This window comes from Varroa destructor, unplaced genomic scaffold (genome assembly GCF_002443255.2).
Source record: "Varroa destructor unplaced genomic scaffold, Vdes_3.0 BEIS01000003.1, whole genome shotgun sequence".
Lineage (NCBI taxonomy): Eukaryota > Metazoa > Arthropoda > Arachnida > Mesostigmata > Varroidae > Varroa > Varroa destructor.
The window spans coordinates 8,712,763-8,724,488 of NW_019211456.1; the positions used below are offsets into that span (position 1 = coordinate 8,712,763).

The 11,726-nt window shown below is 43.4% G+C and overlaps 1 long non-coding RNA gene across 1 annotated transcript; it reads left to right on the forward strand.

Annotated features, from left to right (window-relative positions):
* The first annotated feature begins 7,352 nt into the window (after window positions 1-7,352).
* Window positions 7,353-9,165, forward strand: LOC147756487 (uncharacterized). The gene is made up of 2 exons (XR_015323881.1): window positions 7,353-7,605; window positions 7,743-9,165. It is a non-coding gene; the product is annotated as an uncharacterized LOC147756487 (long non-coding RNA).
* The last annotated feature ends 2,561 nt before the right edge of the window (window positions 9,166-11,726 follow it).

The window sequence follows — 11,726 nt, forward strand, 5'->3', positions numbered from 1 at the left end:
ATACCCTTATCACTAGCAGCTTCAGCTCCGCCCATGGCAAAATGGCATCTTTTTCTTTTTTTGCCTTTTTTTTAGACTTTTGAATGCATAGCGGGCAAGTAGCATGATAATATCTAAACTGGTTGGTAAATAAAGATTGAAGATTCCATCTCTGAGCAGCATTATTGAAGTTCAGCTCAAGCTTACTTAATAATTATGGGCACGCATAACGATAGCAATCATAAAATGCTACCTGGATCGTGGCCATAGAAATCGATCGAAGACAAAATTGGATCATCCAAAATTTTTTTCCAATACGAATGGTGTTTTGTGTGTTAATCTGGTTTGTAAAGTCCAAACAATAAAACCACTGGTACAACGATGTCTGCATTATACCATACTATGGGTGCTGACGTACCCATTTATAAGTGTGGCATAGACAAGTTTTCTAGCTCTTCCTCGAACGCCAAATAACATATTTTTGCAATAATATACTAAAAACAATTAAATCAATTTGAAAGGAAGTTCCGAAATTTTGGCGTGGTTAACTTTTAAAAGTATCATTATTGTTTTCTTAATGTTATTGTTTATTATTAAAATGATCAGGTATATTTTTATTGTAAATTGTGTCAACTTCAAGCATATGCTTTCTTTTTTATAAATCTATTAGGCCGATGTACTTTTTATTTTGAAATGCCCATATTGATACCGTTCAGAATTCCTTTAATTACTATGAAGGAATGGAGGGCACATTGTACTGCCGGTTTCTATGGTACCAATGTCTGCTTCAGGCCCGCCCGGCATCGAACCTCCGCAAATAGTGTTTTGTTGTGTTGTCTGGATTATATTGTGTGATTTCACGTGAAATGGCTGGCTCGAGTCTAAGAGAAACGACGACACAATGATCGGAGGTGGTCAAGCGAGGCCTGAATACCGAGAATTTGTCGAGAGTGCACCAGGGTCTTTCAGAGTTTTTTGTGTGACCGGTCGCGCCGGCTAGCACTTGATGCTATCAACTAGAACACGTTCTTTGTCGTCGATGTTATACAGTCAGCGAAGTTTCCCACAGATCTGGGGGCTTACGCCATCACGTGTATTCATCAAAAACACCTTTATCAGAAAGCATATTGTCGGCACTTGATCTTCACTTAGACGGGGGCAATGTATTCATCGAAAGATATAACAAGATATACTGCATTGTCAATTTCTCGATCACAGTGGATCCAACAACAGACAGTAAGATGGTATGGGTGATATGGTCCTTAAATATTTAATCTGAAAGTAACTAAATATGAGAAATTCCGATTTTTCTTAGGTTTCCTGTTAGGTTTCCTTAGGTTAAGCTGTTTTGCGGTTGTTCAGATGCGGCCGGAATCTATGAAACAACAAAATAAATACCGATGGAACTCGAGAAAATAGTGATAAGAGACAAACTTTATGCTTGCATGTATTTGAAATTCGGCTTTATCATTTGTCTTGCGGAACGCGCCCGATCATTTCCGTGCCTTACAGTTACCTTCTCGTGTATAGGGTACGGTATGTATTTATAATAAGTTAACTGTAACTAGGACATGTGCTATGTACAGAGCAACCAAGCAATGATTACAGAATTTCAGTCTTCTGCTCCTGAAGTTACCGATGTCACACAAAATGAAATCTGTGATTGGCAATTGGGGACCCCAGTTTTTTTGTCTTGGCCAAAGCGGCTAACTTAGAGATACATTTCTATTACGCAATTTGTTTCACGATGGCCTGATGACACCGACACAACACACGCACATACGCTTTGTCCATATAATATGTGTCTCAAGACATGGCGCAACATTTCATCACTAACAAATCTCTTCGGATCAGCGAGAAGGCTTTTTTTTTGCCTTAATTTTGAACACATTTTTTAAAACCTTTTGCACTCGAACATTATGGGCTACATCTAAAAGCTACGCCAACTGTAGTCTCAAGGCAAATAAGCGTAGATTTTTTAAGAACCCGAGGGGATTAGCACCCGCCAACCACCTTTAAGGTGTCCTTATACAAAGGCTGCCTTCATGGATAAAATGTTCAAGTGGCCGTTTCAGGAGCCTTAACTGTCCCGTCGGGCTAGCAAATGGACCAGAACGACGCGAAATCTCCTAGTGGCGAATTGTGTACGTAATTGAAGTTGCCTTCCTACCCTCTACAGTTGCCATTCCACTCATTGAAGTGACCGAGGTCCCACTGATGCGCCGCCTTATTGCCTACTCCGACAAAACAGACGATCATTCGTACGCAGCCAACTATACATAAGTATAGGCTGTATCTCTGTAATAGCGCGTTCATTCTAGATTCTTCGTTCTCTCCTTGTTTTGCCATCTCAGATTGGTTTCGAAAGAAAGCCCGCAGTATACGCGATCTGCGAGCGCCTACGAATGGCAGTCGGACGCTCGTCTGACCGCCACTCGTACGCACGACGGCTGAGGTCGTGTGTTTCGTCAGGTAAGCGGCCGTAGCTTTTCTGTCCATCAGGGACATGGAGAGAGAAGCAAAAAGAATTGGCATTGATGAAGCTAGCAAAATCAGTAGTAGCAGTGGCGGCAACCGAAGCAGCTATCGATGACTCTTCTGCGGCTAGTGCTATTTTTGCTACTGAGTAGGTTCCACATTGTCAGCGTTTTCGGTATGCACCTACCTTCCCTCGTTACGATGCCTCTTCAGAGTGAATTGCTAGAGAGAATGGCCGCAGCAAGCGTACCTGTTACTGCTTGTTCTCTACAGGAACGACTCCGAAACCCCCTTGTGTTCGTCTCTCTGGACCTATCGTTGTAACAGTCATCGTTCCGATGCTACATGGAACGTTGTTTCGTTCATTGCCGCCGTTTGTTTTGTTCAGAATTCTCGTCTCATCGATACGTTCTGAGAGCAGTTCAGAGCCATCCGTCTCCGAGCAAGCTTACCTAACCCCTGATGACGAGTTGACTTCGGACAGTGCAGATACGGCCGATACGAAGCCAGCAGCAGCAGCAGCAGCAGCAGCTACGTAGAAAGGTAGTAAGTAAGGAGTAAACAGCGTCGCCTTCACTACTCCACAATTAACGACGCGCCAGTCCCAGTTGAAGTAGAATAGAGGAGAGGAGCGCTACATTCACTCGACGACGTCACTGACGGACGAAGTGACTATCTTTTGCTGACACCGGTTTGCCGGCAAAGATCGTCTCATTTATTCCGCTGTTGTTGTCGCCGTCACCCGAGTAACAGCAACAGCCCTAGGAGCAAACGCAGGGGCAACCGCGGCGGCAGTAATGACAGAATCAATGCCATAATGTTGTGCCATCGTATTAAAAGCGATTGAACGAACACACAGGTGACCTGTTGGTTGAGCTACATGTAGAAGAGTCGTTTATACAGAGAGAGATAGCGGCGCCTGTCGATGGCATTGGTGCGCAGTGGAATAAGTGAGATAAAGAATGAAAAAAGACGGAACGAAAGGACGAGAAGGGTAAAAAAATACTGTCCCTACCACAAGTATCCATGGCCGATTAAAAACAACAACACAGACTACGACGACAATGTTACAGCCTCGTCAGGGATCTAACTATTCGACGACTGACAAATAGAACTGTAGTGGTGTCAAAATCCCCCCGGAGAGACTACATGGCTGACGTAATGAATGATGTTAAAATTATTATCAATCTGATGTTATTTATTTGGTAAGGCATCAGAAAGCATAAACATAACTACGGAACCAATATATACTTGGTAGCGACCTTCATTGTTTCAAGTAGAGCTTATTTTTCAGGCAGGCCGCATTCTTAAAACCCCTAAAAAATACGCGCACATCAGAAGCAGCGGCCATGCACATCAGTGAAGGTGATGTTGAGGTCATGCACTAAACGCTTAATGTGTTTTTTTTTTTATTTAACTTTAATTTTTCATAAACACCGTCTTGCTCAGTTTGCTTATTGTTTATAGTTACATATATATATATATATATATATATATATATATATGCATTCGTTACTTCATTCAGCGGCGGCTAAAAGCTGGTTCCTGTTACGCCGATCGACCCCAAGGATACATATGTCCAAAACCTCTATGTCTTTCAGTTATCGTGCTAAATTAAATATAAATGTATATAAGGACAGATTTATATGTTTCGTTGTAGTTTTACATCTATTAAACAAAAATATACTTCAATGTTAAATGATTTAAAGATGTTCTGAATACTGTAATAATAAATGCAAATTCTCCTACTACGGAACAATAATAATTAGATATATGAGGGCTAATACTTTACTAAATAATCTTTATAATCGATTTTTATTGGAAAATCATGATATTGAAGTGATTTGGACTTTGTTACCCGTTTTAATTTTTATTGCTATTCCTAGATTACGTTTATTTCATTTGATAGAAAAATCATTTGAGTCCATTATATACGCAAAAGTAATAGGACGTCAATGATATTGATCTTATGACTGTATTGATTTTGATGTGGAGTATGATCCTTTTATATTAAGGGAAAGTGTTTTCGTTTGTTAGATAGCATTGCCCGGTTACTTGTAATGCCCATGAGTAATGGCTTTCGAGATCAGGTCTACGATGAACTGTCGAGTTAGCTAAATGCTGTGAACTAGTGAGCGATCGGCGTCGTCAAATTCTCGTCCTATCAGGTCTTCGAACACTTAACGTATTAGGGAAACCCAAGCGCTCTGTCGATATAACCTTATAGCTATTTTTTCTGTCTTCGATCGCCTCACGGTAGCTCTCGTCGGAATCCCCGGTCCTTCGAAAAGCGCAACGCTGAGATCCCCAAGTGAGGTGACCCTCTCCCCACGGTATGTGATGGCAGGAGCTTTAAACTAAGAGCTAGAGAATACTCTTTCTCGCTATGCGTCCGTCGATGTTCGACAAGCACTGCCCGAACGACCAGCAACACCCCGACGGCACAGTTTGTTATCTACGTTTTCGAGTTTTTGTTTCACACACAGACACACTTCAGTTTTCGCGTCTGTTCGTTAAATGCTTCATTTGGTTGCTTCTTCATCTTCTTCAAGTGTATCCCTCAGTAGCTTCGAGGTGCTTTTGAAGCTACGTTGTGACGTCAGTGCTGAACTGCGACTGTCGTCGTTATACGGTTGAGCCATTCAACGATTTCTTCTTGCTTCTCCTTTTTCCGTCTGTTTCGTCATCGTCACCGTTTCCAAGGCCAAATGCCAATTTGGCGTGAAGTCGATAGCATGAGAAATGACGGTATCTCCGCTTTTCTTTGCCCCACTGGCGTGTAGTATCTTTTGCACTTCGGTGGCCCCGAGGGTCAATCTAACGTCACGTTCACCCAGTCGGCCAACGTGAATATTTGAATACATACCAAACGTACCTTGATCTTCACCTACATATTAAAACGGCAATTTTTGTATCCGTGCTTCACCAGAAATACGTTTAGCCAATAATCGTAGTGTGTACTTAGTAGTTATTTAAGTTGGAAAAATTCTCCAAGTAACAAGAATTCAAAAATGCTAAGTTAATACGATTCGCTAACTTGAGCGTCCGCTTTTTCTATGGCTTGAGTTCCTATTATTAATGCTATACAGCTTCGTCAGATAGTATTGCTACATTAACAAGACCTTCCCTCAAGAAGCATCATGTTGAACAATTGTGTAGTTATCTATTTTATTCAATATATTCAATGCAGAAAACTTCCATGTACGGTCTAGATAAACAGAAGTACGCCCTGATTAACTATTTCACCTAAATTCAACCTATTTCTCACGCATTTTTTTGTTAAGCGCAAACCCAAATTGTCTTCATGCAACAACAATTGTTCGGACGTTGTTAGTAATAGGTACAGGATTGGTCAGCTTTACGTCGTAGGTTTCCTTCTGTATGAATATTAATCAACGCAGTGACGCGCAATAATCGAGAACTAGAACCTTTTTATTGCTAGTATTGTTTTTCTAATATAGATTGGGGATTTAACGAAGCTCGTTAGTTATCGTAACTCCCGTAAAGTGGCGATCTTGAATCGTGAAATCCTCGTGGGAATAAGCTCCAGGCAGTGTGTCTTTTCCCTCGCCCTTGTTACTGCTGTGTGTTTTAGTGGGATAAATAACGCAGCAGTCGCATTTCTGCAGATAAGTCCCAACCGATAATCGGCGGCAAGCAGTTACCGGTGCCATTGCTGAAACAAAATCTCCAGTATGCGTTTTCCGAATATATAATAATTACCATCTTCTCTGCAGGCTCCACGAGCGTTCCGTCCATTTCGGCAGTGTCATTATCACGCAGCATGTCCCCTCCTTTATCGCGTTGATAATAGTGAGAGTCTAATGAGTAAAATCCTGCGCGGTATTTAACCCTCGGATTTGGTTTACATCGGCTCGTCTTCCGTCGGTTGCCATCTTGTCAAAAGGTGCTGCTTCGCCAAGATAACAACACGACGACGACGACAACAACAACGCTATTCTCAATGCTGTATTTTTCTAATATGCTTCGCAGTACGCTTCAACGGAGCTAACAGGGCCAGTCGTGTTGACGATGTGCTATGGGTTGCCTATTAAATATGATCGTTTAGGTCTTCATTCATCGGATTAAATCCTCATTCTTCTGCTGCCATCCAATCGACGACCCCGCCACCTGGCGGATGGACAGCAATAGCCGCTGCCGTTAGCGGCAATGATGAAGCTACGGTGGCAATAACGGAGAAATGGCCAGCAACCTAGCGAGCCCAGATTCATCCAGGCATTATCATCCAAAGTAAACGCAGCAGATATGAGAAGCTAAGCTAACGACAACTACTTACCGCCTATCCCTCTGTGCAGCCCCCTTGTACTCCAGCTTTTCAGCTCAAGACAGAGTCGTTAGCGCGCAAAGGGCTGTACCTATCCAATTTTTTCCAGCGTTCACCGGTGAGTCGCATTGCTTGCAGCATGAGCATAGCCTCAACGATGGAAAAACGTTCCGACGACGACGACGACGTCTTGCACACTGTGCACGTCGTTCGTAATGGCGACAGCTATAAACTTTGATTTCAAAAAACCAAAGAAGGTACTGACGCAGCAGAGGGTTTATTCATCGCTATGCTGCTGCTGCTGCTGAACCGATGCCGATTTTGGAAAAGCGAAATGTGCCGACTTGGCATCGGTTTGACGTCCTGATGCTTCCTCTTTTGTCTTTTGTCACCAGAGGTTGGATAAAACTCTGTTGTTGCTACGGCGGCTGCTGCCACCACTAGTACCGATGTCAACGCAGTCGGTACGTGTGTGTATTAATTCTTCTTCTGCGACGCCATCTGCTCCTGCCACCATCAGCGGAGTCGCTATATCCACCGCCGCTACTGCCGTTAAGCCGCCTTGTCCACTGCAGCTCATTAAGCTCGTCATCTCGCCAGACGGAAGAAGACGGCAAGTTAAGTATCTATCCTCTCACCGATTGCTGACATTTCTCCGACATCGGGTCAGAGCTTTAGTCGACTGATTCGTAGTGAAGAGCATCGTCCCATCAACCGATACGGTCTGCCACTAATATATTGTACGTACTCTACCAGTAACAAGCAGTCGACAACAGCGATAATGGCGTGACAACTATTGATGGTGGCGGACGCGGGCAGTTCGTTGTGTGATCGTGTACCCCTGCCTTTGCTACCCGCGATCGGTAAGTGTTGTTAGTTGTAACCGCGCTTGAAACCTCTGGGAGTCGACAGGACTACATGTTACAAGTTGTACGCGTACTGCAGGTATTTACAATATACACAGCTTATAATCATTTAAACTGTTTTCCTCTCCCTCTAGCGACAACCCCCTTGGACGTTTTATGAAGCGTCTGTCCGTTGTCAGACCACGCACTCGCCCACCGGAGTCATCAGCGGTCCCATGGTGCCGCTTATGGCGTTCAGTAACAACGTTTGAGGGAGAAGCGCATGTAAATCAATGTGAATGAGCGACTATACTAACCGTTTTCGGCAACGTTCGCGAGTAACAACAACAGAAAGCATGCCACCGCAGCGACGATATCGAACACAACAATATAACATGGCCAATCGTTGTACATGTGCGGTGATTCTTCCGACTGATAAGACAAAACAAGCCGCAGAAAAAGCTATACGATGTAAAGGAACGATACATATAACGGCATGTAGACAATGATGCCACATACGAGATATGGTTAAACCGAAAGCAAGTAAATCGCAGAGACAGAAACAAGATCACACAACAGGTTCCTTAATATATATGCACCTAAATGCCATGGGATCACTCAGACAAAGACCGCGACGTCACAGAGGATAGAAGCGACACGTTTCGGTTAGATAGATACTGTACTGAACAGGAATTTTTTAGTTAAAATCAGATCCTAATAATTGCTTCATCGTCTATTGTTGTGTCATTGGCACTTGCTAGCCGGTTCCGTTTCCGCTTCTTTATCTTATAGCTTACAAGAGCAGTTAAGTAACTAGCGTCATTAAATCTTGACGTATTCTGTAAGAAGCCCGACCTAGTCCATCTATCCTATTTTAAAGGATAGAAGGCCAATCGATTTCAGCATCGTTGCGACGGCAATTTCATTCAAATGGCATTTTCCCATGGCTAAACTCATGTCGTAATTTACAAGTTTGTTACAACTCATTGTACCCTCTGTCCCTTCACTTAATCTAAATACCATTGTGAAATTGCATGTTGAGCTCCACTGAATAAAATTGAAATTTTATGGCAGATTTCCCCTATTTTACCGTATGTACCATGTAGTCAATGTTAAGCGATTGTTCGAAGCCCTGCTGAATAGCCACCTAACTTTATGCCACGCCACCCACCCAATGGGTGACTGAAGATTGGTCGTCGATTCTTGCTGAGCTCCTGCTGATGTGACCGGTATGTGCGTGAGATTAGTCTTTGTAGGACTAATCCGAAAAATGGCGGTGCTTCGTAATTCTAACAGATGTAAAGATGAGCTGTTTTTCTTTGAAAAACAAAAAAAAAACTCGTGAATCTTGATATTCTATCAAATCGATTACTAACCGCTACGCTCATGATTCTCGATAACAGTCCGTTCACGTTCCCCATAATACAAGATATACGATAGATCAAGGAACTATGTCACTATTACTGCTCAACCCTACGACCCGTAGCCTTCATACTGTATTCGTACGAAGATCAATACATAGCTTTTGAACAACCTGTTATAGTTACCGCTTCATAAAACCAGTATTTGTAAAGTATATTCCAATGTCTTTTTCTTCTGTACGTGGTTACGTACGTCCTTCAACTCTCGCTTGGTGACACCAACGATTCTTTTTCACGCCCGAATGGATGAGGCAGATTCACCCCGCGTGGCTAGCGGACCAATCGCAGGTAGTACATGAAAGAAATAAAGACTGCGCGGTTAAATGCCTTGCGTGATTTGATCAAGCAACGGCGATCTCGTCCTCGACGGCCATTGCAGCAATCGAACGCGGAGACTGACTGAATTAAATCATGCGCTGCTCCGCGCCGTTCAGGACAAACATTGTCGTCGGTCGTCGCCATTGCCGAAGTCGCTTGAAAGAAATCAAACACGAACTTCAGCTGGGTTAATAGTAGAAGCTAGCTTAAATTCCTCAAATTCTCACTCCAGTGCGCGCTTACTGTTCACGCTACAACCGCAACTCAGCGCGGTCAGTCAATCAGTCAGCCGGCGATCGTTGAACCAGTTGGATCGGTGAGCACCGGCGTAAGCGTCCGTGTTTATAAGTCGTCTAGTTGCCATTTTCCGCCTGTTCAGAAAAGGACGGCTGCCGTACACGTAGATAGCCGGTGACTAGCGGCTTTGTCCTGGTTCAACCTTCTGCTGAGCAGGCTTTCGTTTCGCTTGCTGCCATTTCATGTGCGATAGTGGCGGCGCTATTTCCGTCTCAGCTCCTTCTGTTCAGTTTAGCGGCGCTGATGGCAGCGGCAGTAGTAGTCGCAGTTCGGGTTGATCTGCGTCCCTGTTCCTCTTCCTTGTCGATTTCGGTTACGGGCTGGCTCCTGTTAGTATCTCTCGTAATCTCTCTTACTCACACACACACTATCCTAGCTATGTGTCCGTCTGTCGTCTTCTTTTTCTTTTTGCTTCTCTACTCTCAAATGCCTTTTGATTTTTTCTTGCTTGCCCTTGTTACGAGTGGAACTGACCGGCTACCGAGCTGACGCCATCAAGCTACATCTCTTAAGTGGAGGCAATGGACCTGCTGTAGCTTGCATTGTGGTTTGCTGGCAATGCTCTTGCCGCTGCTGCACCGAATCGGCCAAGCCTCGCAGCTAGCTAACTGCTAAGCCGGGTCTCAAGCCAAGGCATAAAGGGGGACGTAGGGGGCAAACAGTCCTTTTCATTTTATATTTCCTCTTTGTCTCCTCATCAATAACCAGCCAAAGATGTTGAACGTTCCTGCTGCGGCCAAGCAATTGGCCGCAAGAAAGTATGTAGCGTAATGGTCGTTGTAAGGACGGCACCGGACGATTAGGCCATAACTAACACGGCTGGTCCTCTATTTTTTAAGGGTGAGAGAGAGAAAAAGACAACGAACAAGACAGAGGTGGGAGAGTAAATACGCAATTTACAGGTACATATGTTTGATTCGTCTGTTCGCTATAGCTGAGAGAATGACGCCGAAGAGCCAACGAGAAAGATTTCTCTAGCGCTACTTTAAGCGACAGTTCCTATTCGCTGCATGAATCGTCAGTCAATCGAAGCCTTAAGCCAATTGTAGCCTTTTAATTTCCACATATTGTTAATATTCGAATAAAATTATAAACAAGATGAACAAGACCGTACAGACTTTTGTACAGTCTAGCTCATCTCTGTCTCTTTCTAAGCACACACATATGTATATCTATATATGAGGATTATGTATAGTGGAATCAAATTTAGTTAATTAAAGCACGTAACACAGACCAGACAATGGAGACTCACTCCATATAAGTATATACTGATGCAACAAATAAGATCATCACCCATAATGGCGATGTGGGCCGAAATTTATCTTCTTTTTAAATAAATAATTTACTTACAATACGTTCGTTGACATTGTCTTTTTTGAGATTAAAAGAAGCGTTGCCATCGGAAAGTTTATTCTGCATTAAGACAAAAAGCTGATCAGACCGTTCTCCGTAGTCTTCGTAAGGATAATCTGATAGCAGAGACGCTTGACCTTTCAAACTTTGCCATTAAGGCGCACCATCTTGACAAACAACAAGTGGCTTACTGGGGTCTTAATACCATATTTATCCATAGACTTGACCTAGTATATAAACGCTATGCATTCCTGCCAGAGACGAATGTCTACAAATACGGAACTGGGCTCGATATGCTTAACGATCAGTCGCTAATTCGTTTCTTCTGTGGGTGCTCTTCTTCTTGAAACCACTCTGGCAGGACATTAAGAAGACATTTGGATAGCGTTCTTGTTTGGACAACATTTATTACTGGGCAACCTCTAGTCCATGTGAGAGGAGAAACTATTCTAAACGCCACAATGTCTGCCTTCATTTGGCAACTGTCGACCCAAGTGCGAGACACGATCGTCTCTTGTGTGTGCCCATGGGTGTTTAGTGTAGTATTTGGTGTTTACAATTAGCATAGCAGGTATAATCTTCCGCGCTGTGAGTCTGTGTATGGGTAGTAAACATATTGACTGCCCTTCGATAACTGAATATGCTTTGCTGATGTCATACCGCTTGTCGAAAAGGTTTTTCCTTACAGAGGAAGGCGTCGTGCACACGCCCATAACATGGTATTCCGATGGGCGCGATTTCATTGGAATA